Raw genomic sequence first — 16,342 nt, 5'->3', positions numbered from 1 at the left:
ATCAAATCTAATTCTGTGCATCCATTTTTTTTTTTTCCCCTCATGGGTAGAAGTTGAAAGGGAGGAGGGGAGGAAAATCTGGGTAGACTTTAGAAAACAAAGGAAATTGTCTCATCCAGGAGGCTGCAAAGCTCTTGGCTATAAGAGGAAGTCTGTGGAGGAAGTGGGTAGGATTGGGTAGAGAGACAAACGTCAAGGAAATAAATGTATCACAATAGCGGCTGGGATCCTATCCCCTTGTCATAATCCAGCACAGTAGCGTGGCCTTAGAAATCAATCAACTGTCTCTAAATCAGTCCTATCTAAAACTATTTAATGATCTGAAGGAGTAGAAAGGAATGTAACATATCCAAAATGCAGTCCTATTGCCTGGATTCTATTATGGTGACATAGACTCATGTGAGATGATCCTGCTATTAAGAATCAGGACATAAAACCTGCCTAGAAGTAAGACCATCTTGTCATGCAGCCCTTTCAGGAATCAGGAACTACATCTCTTAGCAGAGAAACTAAAATATTCCCAGAAACACCAAATTCCACTCCAGGGCACATTCTCTGTGTTCCAGTGCACCGTTTATTTGGTCATTCATTTGGAGTACACAGAAAACTGTGTACTGATGACTATTGGAATGGAGGTTATTACGGTCGAGTACTCCACCCCCACCACACCCTCGCCATGGAGAGAGGGCTCAGTAACAATGGGAAGGGTGGGAGTTTGGGCGGTGGACAAATCCTAGTTGAGTAGGATTGTTAGATGTATTTACGCTGTGGACTATTTGAACTGGAAGAAAGTCACTTTATCCAGTACCCGCATGCTCTTACTGAGTAGTTGGAAATCCAGAGTAGTGGAGGAATGCTCCTAAGATCTCCTGTTGCATTAGGAGCAGGACACAGTCCCAGAGGCCCTCTCTCCAGAGCCCTGGTTTTATTCTGTGTCCACCACACTGCTGTTTCTAGGACCAGCTGGTTGCTTTGTCTGACTTCCAGTATCTCTGCATTTCATGCAGCGTGAGTTTCTTCTCATGCACTCATTTCTCTCCTGGAATAGAGAGGTGAGAGCTGCATCCCAAATGAGACTCTGCTTCTTATTATGGGCTGCTTCCAGCTGCTTCCAACTGCTGGCAGAAACCAATGAACAGGTACATGAAGGACCCCAAGAAAAGAAGCAGCCGTCTTGTCACTAGTCATAACAAGCTGCAGTACTAGATAAAAACGTACTAAAAGACTTTCTCTTTGCTTTGAAAATATTGTCCGAGCCTGAATATATTAGTTAGCTCTTAGTCGATGCGTGTCGCAAGATCATAATTCAAGAATGAGACACATTGTTTGTCCCTGATCTGGATTCCATGAAGCTCCAGTTGAGACTTCCTCTTGCTTAATGTTGGAAAACTATGAAAATTTTTAAATGAAAAACTTTTTCTAAACTGGAAAGATAAAGCTGAGTACAGGTAAAATATACAGTAATACATGTTAGTGTAATCTGACAAGGCTAGTCAAACAGTGTATCATTCCAATAAAAGCAGCAAGAGCAAAGGATGATGTTGGGCTCATTCTCTGTTTATTTTAGATGCTTTCTTTTTTCCCTTAAAACAAGCCTTTTTAGGTGGTGCTGTAAAGTATATATTCACTTCTGCCCTGTCTTGGTTTATTTCCTCTTTTGGTTTTCTTCTGTCCTTGCAAGTTAGAGTGAACAAGTCAGCAGAGTTTATATTTGTTGTTTCAAGATTTTACTGTATCCACCCTTTCTGTTAGACATGTTTTATATTCAGGTTTTGCAGTCAGGAATGAGATTAGTCCAGAAGCTGACCTTCCACAGCAGGAAATCTTTATCTAAAGAGCACTGTGAGAGAGAGTACTGGATTCCAGGTCTAGGTCTGCCTCTGACTGCTGAGCTCTGAGGTCTTGGTGAGCTGACTTTTCCCATCCAGTCCAGCCCTCCGAACCCACATTCATGGGTAAGGCATTAGTGTAGTGCCAAGACCCCTTTTCAGCTTCGAAATTCTCTAACTTTAATCATATGAAATAACTACAGATTATTTTTTTTTGTATTTATTTATTTGGCTGCGTCGGGTCTTAGCTGCAACCCGAGGGATTTTCAGTCTTCATTATGGCATGCAGGATCTTTAGCGGCATTTAAACTCTTAGCTGTGTCATGTGGGACCTACTTCCCTAACCAGGGATCAAACCCTGGCTCCCTGCATTGGGAGTGTGGAGTCTTAGCCACTGAATCACCAGGGAAGTCCCCTAGATTCCTTACAGACCAGTTGCATCTGTCTCTCCCTTTCTGCTGGCTACCATCTCCCTCTCCTCATTCCTCTCTTGCTCTCCTTTTCCTTTTTCTCTCCCTTCTTCCTTCCTTTCCACTGATATTTTCCTTTTCATAAAAAGAGATGCTGAGCATGGACTATAATGACTCAGAAGCCTGTTGAGCCAGGGGCAGTCCATGAGTAGGAGTGATGGGAGGACAGCAAAGTTGAAAATGGAGAAATTTCCCAGGCTGCAGACTGAAATCATAAGTGGAGGTGTTATCTAGGAAGAAATCTGGACCTTGTGGGTCATGGATACATTTCTTGTGTTGAAATTTGACACTGCTCCTTAGATTCCAAATTCCTTAGAAGTCAACACTTATTTTCTGGGGGTGTCCTGCACCAACAGCCTGCCAGACTCAGGTTTACAAAGGTGAATGAGATGCAGTGACTATATGAAGCCCCAACCAGTGGAGGGAGTGCAAATTGGAATTCTTCAGGGACTCTTGGTAAGTCTTCCAAGTTTGCCTTTTAGTTCATTTACTGCTCACTCCTGGGGAGTAGAAAAGCTGTTGATATAACATGGCTGTGAGTAGTAGAATTTAATTATGATTTTGAGGTCAAAAGATTCAACCAACAGCTGTTTTTAGGTAGAAATTGAAACATGTCAATTACAGCAAACAGTGACACACTAAAGCATTCAGGAGTCCACTGGTAAAGGTTCTGTTTTTGGTAGGGTGTATCCATATGAAACAGGAACGGGAAGTGGCAGGAGTCTTAGCACATGAATCCTGCATGGCCACTTATGAACTGAGTAACCTTTCTGGTGTCGTGACAGACATAATTACAGTTATCTTACTAGGTTGTTGAGAGGATTAGAGCTGGCCTTTGTCACTCAAGACATACATAGTAACTGGCAGTTGCTATTATTAGGTAATATTATTATACATCTATCCCAAGTACAGGGCTTCTCAGGTGGCACTAGTGGTAAAGAACCCACCTGCCAATGCAGGAGACGCCAGGGACGCAGGTTCAATCCCTGAGTTGGGAAGATCCCCTGGAGAAGGGCATGGCAACCCACTCCAGTATTATTGCCTGGGAAATACCATGGACAGAGGAGTCTGGGGGGCTACAGTCCATAGGGTCGCACAGAGCTGGACAGACTGAAGTGACTTAGCACACAGCATGCATCTCAAGTACAGCGAATAAAGACAAGGGTGCCATGAAGATATGGAAACGTCACCAGAAGACTGAGTGTACAAACTAATGAATGGATAATTTTTTTCAGGGCCCTTAATGTTCATGATAGCATAAGTGTGAATCAGTTATTCATTATCCCACCTCTTGTCCTCATCAGGATATCCATCAGCCTTCTGTCCTCTTGGACACACGAGATCACTTGACCTTGCAGACATTTGTCTGGATATCACTGGGCATAGCTTCACAAATAAGTAATGAATTACCATATGTCCAGTGCAAACTTGCGTCTTGGGCCTGACTGAGGTCAAGTGTTCATCATTTTAAAAGACCTAGTTCTAAACCATTTTAAGGACATGAACCCAGATATAAATCTGACAAAAGTTATAGAAACTCTTCCTGGAAAAGATTCTCACACACAGGTTTTGCTTATGCTTTGGAGGTTTGTTTGCAAACCCCTCTACCCACATTAATAGACTTGTAAGAAGTCCTGTATCCCAGCAGGGGAAATGGGATAAATGTATGTGTCTCTCAGAGAAATGGTGAGGAACAAGTTGGCCTCTGTGTGTGATACCTGAGAAAAGAGTTTTTTTGGAGAACTCTTTAGCACTTAACCTTGTTCAAGCCCACTAGAAGTGTGTGATCCGGGAATTGTCGTGGACTCCATACAAGGTATTTAGATCCTAAGGGCAAGTCCTTCCACCTGCAGAGGAGGCTCTGCAGCTGTTTATACCACATCTCTGAGAGGAGTCGAACTTCTACCAATAACTGGAGTGTGGAGGAGGCAGGCACCCTCTTGGTATTTGGCCTTGTGTTGAGTTAAGAGTAAGGTCACTCGAGTGGGACTTGTAAGTAATTGTTCTGTTCACCATTAGAGCAGTCACCTGGCTTTAGGGATTCATCTGAAAATCTGCAGAGATTACACAGTAAGCACTATATTTGAGTTGCAATGCTAGGAACTTGTTCGTAGTAACCATGCACATCCCTAAGTGCTCACCTGAAGTGCAAGCGCCCCTCTTTTTTAAAACAAGTACTGGGTTCCAACATACCACAGATCTTAATTTTACATTATCCTTTCTTCCTTCTTTTTAAAAGAAGCTACTCATCAACTAGTGGTGGCTTTTAAATATTTTATGTGAGACAAGAAGACTCTGTTGTGCTCTCAGTTTTTAAAAAATGAATAAGCAACTCCATTTTTTCATCCAACAGACATTTATTGAGCAGCTGCTTCTACACGGTGCCAGCTATAAGCTCAGGGTCCAGTGATTAAGAAGACAGATAGGGTCCCTGGAGGTGGATATTATACAACAAAGTACATCATTCTTTAATTACAATTGTGAGAAATGCTACAAAAGAGAAGTATTGAGAGCTGAAAGAACACAACACACACTCATAGTAAGAGTTATGGAGCCCACGGCTATTCCAGACACCCTGTGCATCAGCTTATTCAAACCTCATAGCAAGGCACTAGTACTGTTTCCATTACTCAGATCAGGAAACAGAACACAGAGATGAGGTCGTTTGCCCACATGGTGCCCCTAGCAAAACATCAAAGCCAGGATTTGAACCCTGGGTGAGCTGACTTCAGAGTCTTTACTCATAACCACTACACAATGGCTTCTATGAGCAATGAATGTTTAATCTGTGTTTTTAAGAACAAATTGGTTTAGCCAGTCACTTTCCAAACCTTCTCATGCTTTGAGGTGTGAATGAGATCATACAGAGGGAGAACAGGAAGAGGACCAGTGTGGCTGGAGCCAGAGATTTAGGGGGAAAGGAGTACAAGACCAGGGAGGGTGGACAGGGAGCGAGCAGTGCAGGATTAGGTGGTCTGCAGGAGTGACGGGAGCTTTCTTCTGATTGAATCAGGTCAGCTCTGAAGCTAGACCCCCTTGGTCAAGGAGACGCTTGTGGGAACCTTCCACTCCTGTGAGATGAAACCATGGAGGGGAATTCTCCTGATCTGACTAGACTGTTTCAGATCTGTTTACCTTCTTGTGTATACAAAGCATCCTGCTTGAGGATGTTTTGTCTGTGTCATCAACCTGTCCCATTGATGTGTTTTCCAGACCTAGATGTTTTCTGCCTTTTCTGGGGCCTGCAGGACGTTTTTCTTAGTGGTCCATGTAGTCACACCACGCCTGTGGCAGGTTCAATAGTCACCATCATTCATCATGGCTAACACAGAATGGCAGGTGCTGTGTGGGGTTCTTTCCACCCGTTCTTGTGTTTTATCCTGAGCTCCATGAGGTAGATAGTGTTACTGTCCATATTTTTCAAATTTAAATAAACTCATTTACAGGGGTTAAATGATTTGTCTAGGGTCCCACCAGCTAATTGTTGGAGTCAAGTCTCGCATCCAGGGTTGCCTAATGCTGAAGTCCGTGCTTAACCCTGAGTATCTCACTTCCTATTTTACAGATGCAAAAATTGTCCCAAGTTCATGACAGAACTGATTCTAAAACTAAAAAGTGAAAGTTGAGTCGCTCAGTTGTGTCCAACTCTTTGTGACCCCACGGACTATAGCCCACCACACTCCTCTGTCCATGGGATTTTCCAGACAAGAGTACTGGAGTGGGTTGCCATTTCCTTCTCCATCTAAAACTGATACTTTACACAAAGTTTCATTTTCTAGGCCGACATTACATTTCATAGGAAAAAGAAAGGGAACTGAATAGAGTTCACTGTGGACCTTCACCATGACCTGAAGTAGCCTTGTAAACGTGTTATAGATTTACCAGCCAACGGAGATATGTTACCAGCCCATCAGCTGAACTGGTAACAAAGGTAGAAATAGAGGGATCTAAAAAGAGTGGGGGATCTGTATCTGGATATTAACCAGTAACAGTTTGGAAGAGATAATTAAAACAGAATCGTTTTAGTATTTATTATAAGAAAGTGATAGTCACTGTGGAATTCCCAGATGACTCAGTGGTAAATAATCCATCTGTCAATGCAGGAGACTCAGGAGATGCAGGTTCAATCCCTGGGTCAGGAAGACCCCCTGGAGAAGGAAATGTCAACCCACTCCAGTATTCTTGCCTGGGAAATCCCATGGACATAGGAGCCTGGTGGACTATAGTCCAGGGGATCGCAGAATCAGACAGGACTTAGAGACTGAACAGCACCATGTGCCAAGCACTGCACTTTATGTTTATTCATTCATTTAATCCTCACGGTAAGCTGATAAACTTAGTCATATGTATATGTCCATTTTATAGGTGAGGACCAATGAAGCACTCTTCTCGTTCTTTCTGTCTTTCTTTGATTTTTGTCATCCACCTCCAGCCTCATCTCATAGTATTTGGCTGGTGGGTTCTTTACCACTGAGCCACCAGGGAAGCCCCTGTAGAAATTCCTTGGTTTTTATTAGTGAAAAGTGTGTTTGTAAGGTGTGTGCTCTGCTAAGCATTTTATGTATATTATCTTATGTAGTCTTTACAGCTCTTGGCAAGGGGTGCTATTGTTATTTCCTCTTTCAGACCAGGAAACCAAGGCTCAAAGTGAAGTCAAATACCTGTATAAGACCACACAGATGCTACCGAGGAGAGCTGGGGTTTAAACTCAAGTCTTACTCACTTCAGAGTCTATGGTCTTGAGCATCACACTTCTTAAATAATACACTATACTTTAAAAAGTAATAAGATGCTTCTTATGGCTTCCCAGGTGATGCTAGTGGTAAAGAAGCTGCCTGCCAATGCAGGAGACACAAGGGACTTAAGTTTGATCCCTGGTTTGTAAAGATCCCTGGAGAAGGACATGGCTACCCACTCTAGTATTCTTGCCTGGGGAAATCCCATGGACAGAGGAGCCTGGCAGGCTACAGTCTATAGCATCACAAAGAGTCAGACAGGACTGAAGCGACCTAACACACACATCCATGGGATGCTACAATGCAACTACTCAGAGAAGGTAAGTGGCTTGCCGGAAGTGTCCAGCTAGTTCGAGACAGAGCCAGGGTCAGGCATCACGCCCACTGGTCTTCCTCGGGGCTGCTCCCAGCCACTACCCTGCACTAGCCAAGTGGGCAGCTCCACCCTGCTTAACCCCTCTGACTAAAGCAAATGTGATTAGAAAAGTACTAGAAATTCTGGAAGGTAATGACTTCCCACTGAGTTTGCATAACCCAACATCCAGGCCACTCTTAGCAGAGACACCCATCCTTTTTTAAATGACCACACCCCCCTCCCTTCAGAAATGCCGCTCTAGGAGAGCGCATCTAAGAAACCGGGCTGAGGCAGGGCCACCAGGGGAAATACTTGGTTTGCCTTGGTTACAGCCCCAAATGTTGGGTGAGATTTCCTTTCACAAGACTCACCCGTTCTGCTGGGGGCAGAGCGGAACTGAGATTATTTCAGAGCAGGAATAGAAGCAGGGGGAAACTTGCCGACCGAGCAGAATGGCACAGGCTTGGTTCTGCTTGTGATGAAAACCCTGGAAGCGTCTTTCACCAAGGCTTTAAGGTCACGGCGGTCTGCTTTAGCAGGAGAAGAGTTCCAGTGGTTTGATTGATTCCAGAAGGGTTGCAGCAACACAGCTGGTTGGGACCTGGCAGTTAAGAGGCAAAGGAGTCCCTCACTTGCCAATGAGACCTTAACAGTAGAAACGGGCAGAAAACCCAGAAGTGGATCAGGAGCTGAAAATGAAGGGAAATTCATTCATTCCACACATACTTACTTTGCCCTACAGTGGTCTTGGTATTGGCTTAGGGGCTAGGAAAGCAGCAGTAAGTGAAGCTTACATTCCAGTACTGAAATAACAGGAAAAGCAAATGACACTGAGCATTTGATATGAGCATCCTAGTCCTGGGTCGAGAGAACCTCAGCAATGAGCTAGCCCACTGGGGATTTGTCAGATATAATAATAAAGTATAACTGGCACTGTTTATGTCCACCTCTTTTCACTAAGCTCTTCTTTATGTCAGTAGCTATTATTGGTCCCATTTTAGAGATGTAATAAATAAGTCCTAAGAAAGTTGAATCAGCTGAGCTTTGAACAGAGTTATGTCTGGACTGAAAACCTCTGTTCTTTCACCTTTGTCACGAGTCTCTCAGTGGTCTCAGCATCCTGACCCAGAGCTCTGAGCAATGTCCTCCCCTCAGGTCCCCTTCTCCCATTGAACTTCTCCAGTGGTATGTTGGTAAATGTTTAACAACCAGCTTTCTGGGGACAAGGGTTCTTGTTTAGTCGCTGAGTTGTATCTGATTCTTTTGCAACCCTATGGACTGTAGGGCACCAGGTTCCTCTGTGTATGAGATTTTCCAAACGAGAATACTGGAGTGGGTTGCCATTTCCTCCTCCAGGGAATCTTTCTGACCCAGATATCAAACCTGCCTCTCCTGTATTGGCAGGTAGATTCTTTACCACTGAGCCATCAGTGAAGCCCAAGCTACCAGGTAGCATTTGCCAATTTCCAATAATATTCTCACCTTGACTGACTTCATGTCATCAAGGTTAACAACACTGAGTTGGGAAAAGATGAGCATTAGGCATCACTAAAGAGAATTGCTGCCATACTGATTCACTAGATGTTAATAACCTCAAGAACAAAGAGAATAGTAAAAGGGAGTAAAAGATGTAAGTTGATCTAGCTTAATTTTTAATATTGGTTACACTTAAAAACCAGCTAGAAAACGGGACAGTAGATGCTCATGAGCTGTTAGGGGATGGCTCCCTCAGAGGATTCTTTTCCCCTCATTGTGTTTCCTGGTGCTCACCCAGAAGTCTTCTTGGGCTCCTGTTATGAATTTCTCTCATCTCTCTGACCTGTGGCCTTCCAGTTTTGGGTTTGCTCTGTTTTAATCTTTGAATCCAATGTTAGCCTCAAAAAAAGACAGAATCCTCTTTGAAAGCACAACCAGCATTAGATTACATTAAAGTTTCATCACTGAATATTAGAAGTATCTAGGTTGAGGGGAATGGTTTGTTCTGTGATGGTAAAATGAGTCCTGGATGTTAAGAATTTTTCTATATTGTCCAAAATGAATTGACTTTTCTGTTTTCACTACTTGATAATGCTTTGCTAAATCCCCTACTCAAATAGACATTTCTATCAACCAAGATCGGATTCTGGATCTAGTAGAATCCATTTGTATTATTAATATAATAATATAATATAATAATTAATTATTATTAATTATTTTTAATTTAATATTAATTTAATATTAATTATAATATAAATAATTAATATAATAATATAATAATTATAAACTTCCTAAGGATCTATTATCCTCTACTTATACTTGGGCCCAAAGAACCAAGAGATTTTGAAAAGCATAAATCAGAGACATTCTAACAAGGCCAATGAAAAAATTGAAACGTGAAAATTCTGACAATAAGTATGTCTTCTAAAATTAGTGTAAAGTTGATTTAGGTTTTCTGATTAATTTTTGTTTATTCTTAGGTTTGTATGGCAATGTATGTAATCTGTTTGCTCTGCGGATGGCTTATATCGAGTCCAGATTTCCAAATGTGCCTTACTGAATAAACAGTACTGAGAGTATCTTTCAGTTACAAGTACAGCAGTTTATTTTTAAAATCCCTCCACCCGAGCTGTGCCTGTCTTTAAGTTTTTTGAAAGACGCAGTACTTTCACTCCTTCCTACAGGCTGTTTTTCACGGGAAAAGAGAAAACTGACAGTTGGCAAAGCAAAAAGTTTCCAAACCACAGGGTGTCTGCTACTTGCATGATCACTGAAGCTAAAATTTCCAATTTCTACCCAGCGACCAGAGAACTTCTTTTCTGGTCAACCTGAAAGGCAGACAGGAACGAAAATCCCCCTTGGCCCGGGCAGTCTTCTCAGCTTTTCTTGGTTCCACTTTGTGACTTTTCCTGTTTACAGTATCTGTACCCTCCCATTTTTTTTCTTTTCTTTTTTGACTCATTTATACTGTACTGTGATGTCTAAAAATACAGTCTAACAACTGGTTTTAAGTAAAGAGGATGTTTCTTTCTGGGGGAAAAAAAAAAAAAAAGCAGACATATCCTCCATGGTTTCCTGAAAATAAACATTTGACAGTGTCTCATCAGAGTTTCTAATTGGAAAATGATGCAGAGTCTGAATATATATATATAGACAACCCTGTTTTCACGGCAGCTGCTTCCATGAAGAAGCTTCTGTGAAGACAGGTCACCTATTTTCCCCCTTTTCCTTTGATGAGCTCCTTCTTGAACTTGGCTCAGCCCCTTATTACCTGGGACCCTTTGGCACGTCATAACTATCTACTTCACAGGATGGTTGTGAGAATTTGGTGGACAAAATGTATGTCAAAGCACAATACATGAACAATACAATCAACATGTATTGATTTCCATTTTGTGTTGTTGAAAACAAGAGTAGCTAGCCTCAGACACGGTTTGGTGGCAGTCAGATAAGGAGTAAGAGTTTGCAAGAGTTTCCCCAGCTTTGGGCACATGCTTGTACTTGTGCTCAGTTGCTCAGTCGTGTCCGACTCTTTGCAACCCTGTGGACTGTAGCCTGCCAGCCTTCTCTGTCCACTGGATTTTCCAGGCAAGAGTACTAGAGTGGGTTGTCATTTCTTCCTCCAGGGGATCTTCCCGACCCAGGGAGAGAACCTGCTTCTCTTGCGTCTCCTGCGTTGGCAGGCAGATTCTTTACCACTGCCCCATCTGGGGAGCCCATGTGGGAAGCCCCTTTTGTGCACATAGGCAGGTACAAATGGTGATTTTGAGTTAATCTCTTGATTATCACTGAGAAATCAGAATGGAATTAATCCCCAGCTGTTGAGTTGCCTGCTCTCTCCAGGGTTTAACTGGTGGAGTTAAACTGTTCAATGCTAATATGACAGTTTGACCTCTTAATAATCCAGGAGAACTTTTTTCTTGAGGAAAACAGTCACTTAACCAACTGAAAATAACCACTTACAGTTCACATAATAGTAGTCAGCAGCTTATAAATCATTTCCACTAATTCTAAGACTCACTGCACTAGAGTAAGGTCGGGAAAGCATGTCAGGCACTTCGCACAGATCCTAACGCATAATCTCTGCCCAATAAATTGAGTGAATGACTGGTGATACGACTACCTTCTGACCTTTGAAGTAAATTTTACAATAGGTTCAACCTGCATTAATACAAGAGACAAAGCTAAATGAGATTGACTCTTACCATTCCCGTTTTATAGGCATGTACACTGAGGTTGAGAGAGAGTCTGACTTTCAGGCCACACTTTTAGTTACATGACAGAGCTGGGATACACACCCACGCCTCCCAATTCTAAAACCTGTGTACGCCTCATTGACACTAGGCTGGTTTCTCCTGATGGCCTTCAGCTCCAGGCTTAATAAGTTATCCCCTTCCCCCCTCCCTCCCCATTTCTCTCTTTCTCTTTCTTTCTTTCAAACCTGCCCTTTCTTTTCACCTGTCTTATGAGATCAGGAGATAATCTGATAAGGGATTGTCTTTTATGAGAATATCCTCCCTGGGGAATGTCTGCTAAAGCTGACTGAGCTTGCTTGCCAGGTTGATGCTGGATCCACAGAAATAGCTTTTCTTGCTTGCTTTTCTCCAACCTCTGCCAGGCAGAAAGGGGCTAGCAGTTGAATGCTAACATCCAGAAAACAAGGTTATCCTTCCAATCTCTCCTGGGAGCCACCTGTCAAGAGCTGTGGTCCAATTTAACTTTTCTCCACTTGCTCAAGTTTTGTGCTTCCTGGGTAAGAAGTCAGCTTTGAAGCATGTTCTTTGCACATGCTCAGAACTTCACTGCATTGCCAACTGAGCTATTTCAGAGCCCTATTCTTATCTGAAAATATCTTGTTTCATTCTTTTTTCTTTTATCATGGAGCATGGTTGATTAACAGTGTTGTGTTAGTTTCAGGTGTGCAGCAAAGTGATTCAGTTATACATGTATATGTATCTGTTCTTTTTCAAAGTCTTTTCCCATTCAGGTTATTATAAAATATTGAGCAGCATTCCCTGTGCTATACAGTAGGTCCTTGTTGGTTATCTGCTTTAAATACAGAAGTGTGTACATATCAATCCCAAACTTCCAATCTGTCTCTACTGCCCAACCCTTGTTCATTTTTTCTCCTTATCTTTAGAGCAGTTGTTCTCAATCCGGGACCATTTCATCCTCTGGGAGACACTTGTCAGGGTCAGAAGACATATGGTTGTCACGTGGAAGGAAGGAGTGCTGGCATCTAGTGGGTTGAGGCCAGGGAGGCTGCTAAAACTCCTACAGTGCATGGGGGTAGACCCCACAACAAAGAACTGTCCAGCCTCAAATGTCAATGGTGCCAGTGTTGAGAAATCACACTGTGAGACAAGCTTCAGAGACACTGTCCTGTGGATCTCATTTATGGGTGTCTTAGTACCCAGAATAGTGCTCGCATTTAGGAAGTGCTGAATATTGGTTGAGTGAATGAATGAACACATGCTCCAGAGTTTCTCCACCCTGAATCAACTGCACTGTGTGCTGGACTGCATTCTTAAGCCCAGAATAATGGAGTCAGGCCCAGGCAGCCACCTAACCCATGAATAATCATCCTGTGCCCAGAGTGCTCACATAAGTAGCACAGAACCGGCGGCACAAGAGGTGGGAGTTGACTCCATCCTGGTAGTCACTGAAAATCATTAACAAGCACAGAGAAGCCGTTTTGGCAACTGCAGGAGAGAGCCAAGGAATGGTGATTGCAAAAACTTTTTGCACCCCTCTGACCTTGCTTTCAGATAGTGGCTGGAACCAGGCAGCTGTAATTTGGTGGATCTAGATCAAGCTCTTCCAGAATAGTGTGATGCATGACAATCAAGATGATACGTAAAATGCCTCAGCCACATGTGATTTAATGTGTAAGACTAATAATTGTGGATGCTCAGTCATGTCCATGGAGAAGGCAATGGCACCCCACTCCAGTACTCTTGCCTGGAAAATCCCATGGACGGAGGAGTCTGGTAGGCTGCAGTCCATGGGGTCACTAAGAGTTGGACACAACTGAGCGACTTCACTTTCACTTTTCACTTTCATGCATTGGAGAAGGAAATGGCAACCCACTCCAGTGTTCTTGCCTGGAGAATCCCAGGGATGGGGGAGCCTGGTGGGCTGCCGTCTATGGGGTCGCACAGAGTCGGACACGACTGAAGCGACTTAGCAGCAGCAGCAATCATGTCCAACTCTTTTCGACCCCACTATAGCCTGCCAGGCTCCTCTGTCCATGGGATTCTTCAGGCAAGAATACTGGAGTGGGTTGCCGTTTCTCCTGGGTATTAACTTCCCAACCCGGAGACTGAACTCGTGTCTCCTGCACTCTTGCATTGGCAGGGGGGTTCTTTACCACTAGCGCCACAGCTCGTAACAGAAGTAATGTGACCCAACAGTGCAGGGCATGGACCATGGAGTCAGATGCCTGCATTGATGTCCTATTCCACCTTTTCCTGGGCTTCCCAGGGGCCTCAGTGGTAAAGAACCCACCTGCCAGTGCAGGAGCCGCAGGATAAACAGGTTCAATCCCCAGGTCAGGAAGATCCCCTGGAGGAGGAAGTGGCAACGCACTCCAGTGGGTTATTCTTGCCAGGATAATCCCACAGACATAGGAGCCTGGCGGGCTGCATACAGTCTATGGGGTTGCAAAGAATTGGGCACGACTGAGCATAAGCGCGAGCCGCCTCTTCCTAGCTCTGTAACCCTGTGGACTGGGGTCCGTCAGTTACCTTCTCTGAGCCTCAGTTTTCTCACCGGAGTGATACAGGATTGGAATCTACCTCACAGTGTTGTTATGAGAGAATGTAAATGGCCCGCGTAAAGAAAAGAAAGCTCTCTGGAAAGAGCTGGCACACAGCAGCCATTACTTCTTAGTATTTTTCCTAAAGCAGATTATTCATCCTTGGTTAAGGGAATTCTCCCCCTCTTTTTCACTCCCCCAACCCCGGCCCATTTTCCTTTCTTCCTCTGCTTCTTTTATGCCACCTGTGCTTCTTCCTTCCTCACTGTCTCTCCTTTGCCTACTCTGGTCCCAGTGAACTGCAGGAGACTCCCAGGAGTCCTACTTTGATAGAACTCATGGTCCCAAGATCCTGCCCCAGGTCACACAGCATCTCGACCTGACATGAGTTACTCAACATCTCTGCCCTTCAGTTTTGCCACCTACAAAATCTCAACAGGAAAACTTCTCACTTCCGAGGGTTGTTTACAGCATGAAAAAAGACAGTACCCATGTGGAGTGCTTAGCGCTCGTGTGACACGTCCTGCATGCTTCCTCGAAGCTAAGAGAATGGGTGATTGATACTGAAAAAAGAAGTCCCCAGGGACTGCATGCTGGGAGGGCAGGCACCGTCTTGAAAGACCTTAAGGGAAATTGCAGCTGACTGGCATTGGAGACGTCTGTGTCAGTCTAGGCCATTCTCTGAACGAGAGTGTCAATAGCTCATATTCACTCAGCACCCAGAGACGGTATAAAGGGACCCTGTTCAGCTGAGGTTGACATCATGTGCGTGAAATCTAAAACTCCATCCACTCAATAGATCCTAAAGTAAGAACGTCCCAGATACGTCCCTTTTCCGTCTCTCCATTTCCTCCAAGATATCTCATCTCATGAGGAATTAATAGCACACCTTGTTCTCTGGGCGGAACGCTTGTTTTTGTTTTTTTTGTATGTGTTTGTCTGTCTGGTCAAGGCTTGGGAGGTGTTTTTGGAACGTCCTCAATTTGCATTATGCTCTACATGTTTAAATCATTTGTCAACCAATTTCATTGGTAACTGCATCTAGACCAGTTAAAGTGTTCCTTCCCTGAGCAGAGATTTATTGTCCACTTTCTAGCCATGTGCCGGGCACTGTTCCAGGCCTTGGGGATACAGTGGTGAACACATCAACCAGGGCCTCTCCCGTGGAATCGACGTTCAGAGAAGAATAAACAAACAACAACAACAAAATAATTTCTTTTCTGGTATGTTGTCTGTCATAGCACCGCAATGTGGTGTAAGAGACAGTGTCCAGGCTTTACACTGAGGACAGGGAAGGCCTCTTGAAGATGGTGGCATTTGATTTAACATCTGAAAGATGCAAAAGCACCCAGTCATGCCATAATCTGGGGCAAGAGCATTCCAGACAGAGAGAACAGTGTATATACTGAGTCTCAAAGTAGGAACAAGCCTTCGTGCTGAGGAAGAAAAGAAGGTCAATGTGACTGGTGTGTCAAGTCAAGGCAGGTGGGTTGTAAATGAAGTTAGAGAGGGTGGGGGGTCAGGTTCCGTTGACAGTGTCAGTGAGGCAAGGAGCTGGATTCTCCCCTGCACTGCTGGAGGAGCCCTTGGGTATTTTTAAGCAGGGAGTGAAGGGAGATCACTCACAAAACCATAGGGAGACTGGACTCAAAAGAATGAATCCCGATTAGGTAGCTGATTTTACCCACATCTAGGTAAGAGATGGTGGTGGACTAAACTCTAGATCCATCACCCCACAACACATCTTGAGGAGCCATTTCAATGAGACAGGTCCTCTTTTGCTGAACTTTCAGTAAAGGTCAAAAGGAATGAGAGAGAGGAAATGAAGCTTGTTGCTTCCTTACCAAGGTTTTACATTTCCCTGTTCCAAAGAGCTACTAAAGCAAAACCAAAGTAGGCTGGGCTTCTGGCCTTTTATTTATTTATTTTGTAACTGATACTTCCTGTTGGCTTTCTAAGCTGCCCCCAGTCATTAGGAATGATCCCACCATGCCCTGTCTTGACTTGCCCTTAGGTTTGTTTGGGGGGGGGGGGGGGCAGTTGTTGTTGTTTCTGCTTGTTTCTGTTTTTCTGACTCTGGGCTCTCATCTTCTAAATCAGATAGTGAGATTGGGATTTGGTAGGGGGAGGTTCTCGCAGACTTGAATCCCACTACAGGCTGCACATCCAGGGCGCCCCAGGAAGCCAGCGGTCTGGCCTGTGGCCAGTTCTCACTTCCC

The 16,342-nt window shown here is 43.9% G+C and overlaps 1 protein-coding gene across 3 annotated transcripts in view; it reads left to right on the top strand.

Annotated features, from left to right (window-relative positions):
• FRMD4B (FERM domain containing 4B) overlaps positions 1-16,342 on the top strand; it is a 360,291-nt gene that overhangs the window by 201,431 nt on the left and 142,518 nt on the right. The gene's annotated exons all lie outside the window — the stretch shown is intronic.

This window comes from Bos indicus x Bos taurus, chromosome 22 (assembly GCF_003369695.1).
Source record: "Bos indicus x Bos taurus breed Angus x Brahman F1 hybrid chromosome 22, Bos_hybrid_MaternalHap_v2.0, whole genome shotgun sequence".
Taxonomy (NCBI): Eukaryota; Metazoa; Chordata; class Mammalia; order Artiodactyla; family Bovidae; genus Bos; species Bos indicus x Bos taurus.
The sequence above is the reverse complement of the archived record's forward strand: the minus strand, read 5'-3'. Positions and strand labels throughout refer to the sequence as shown.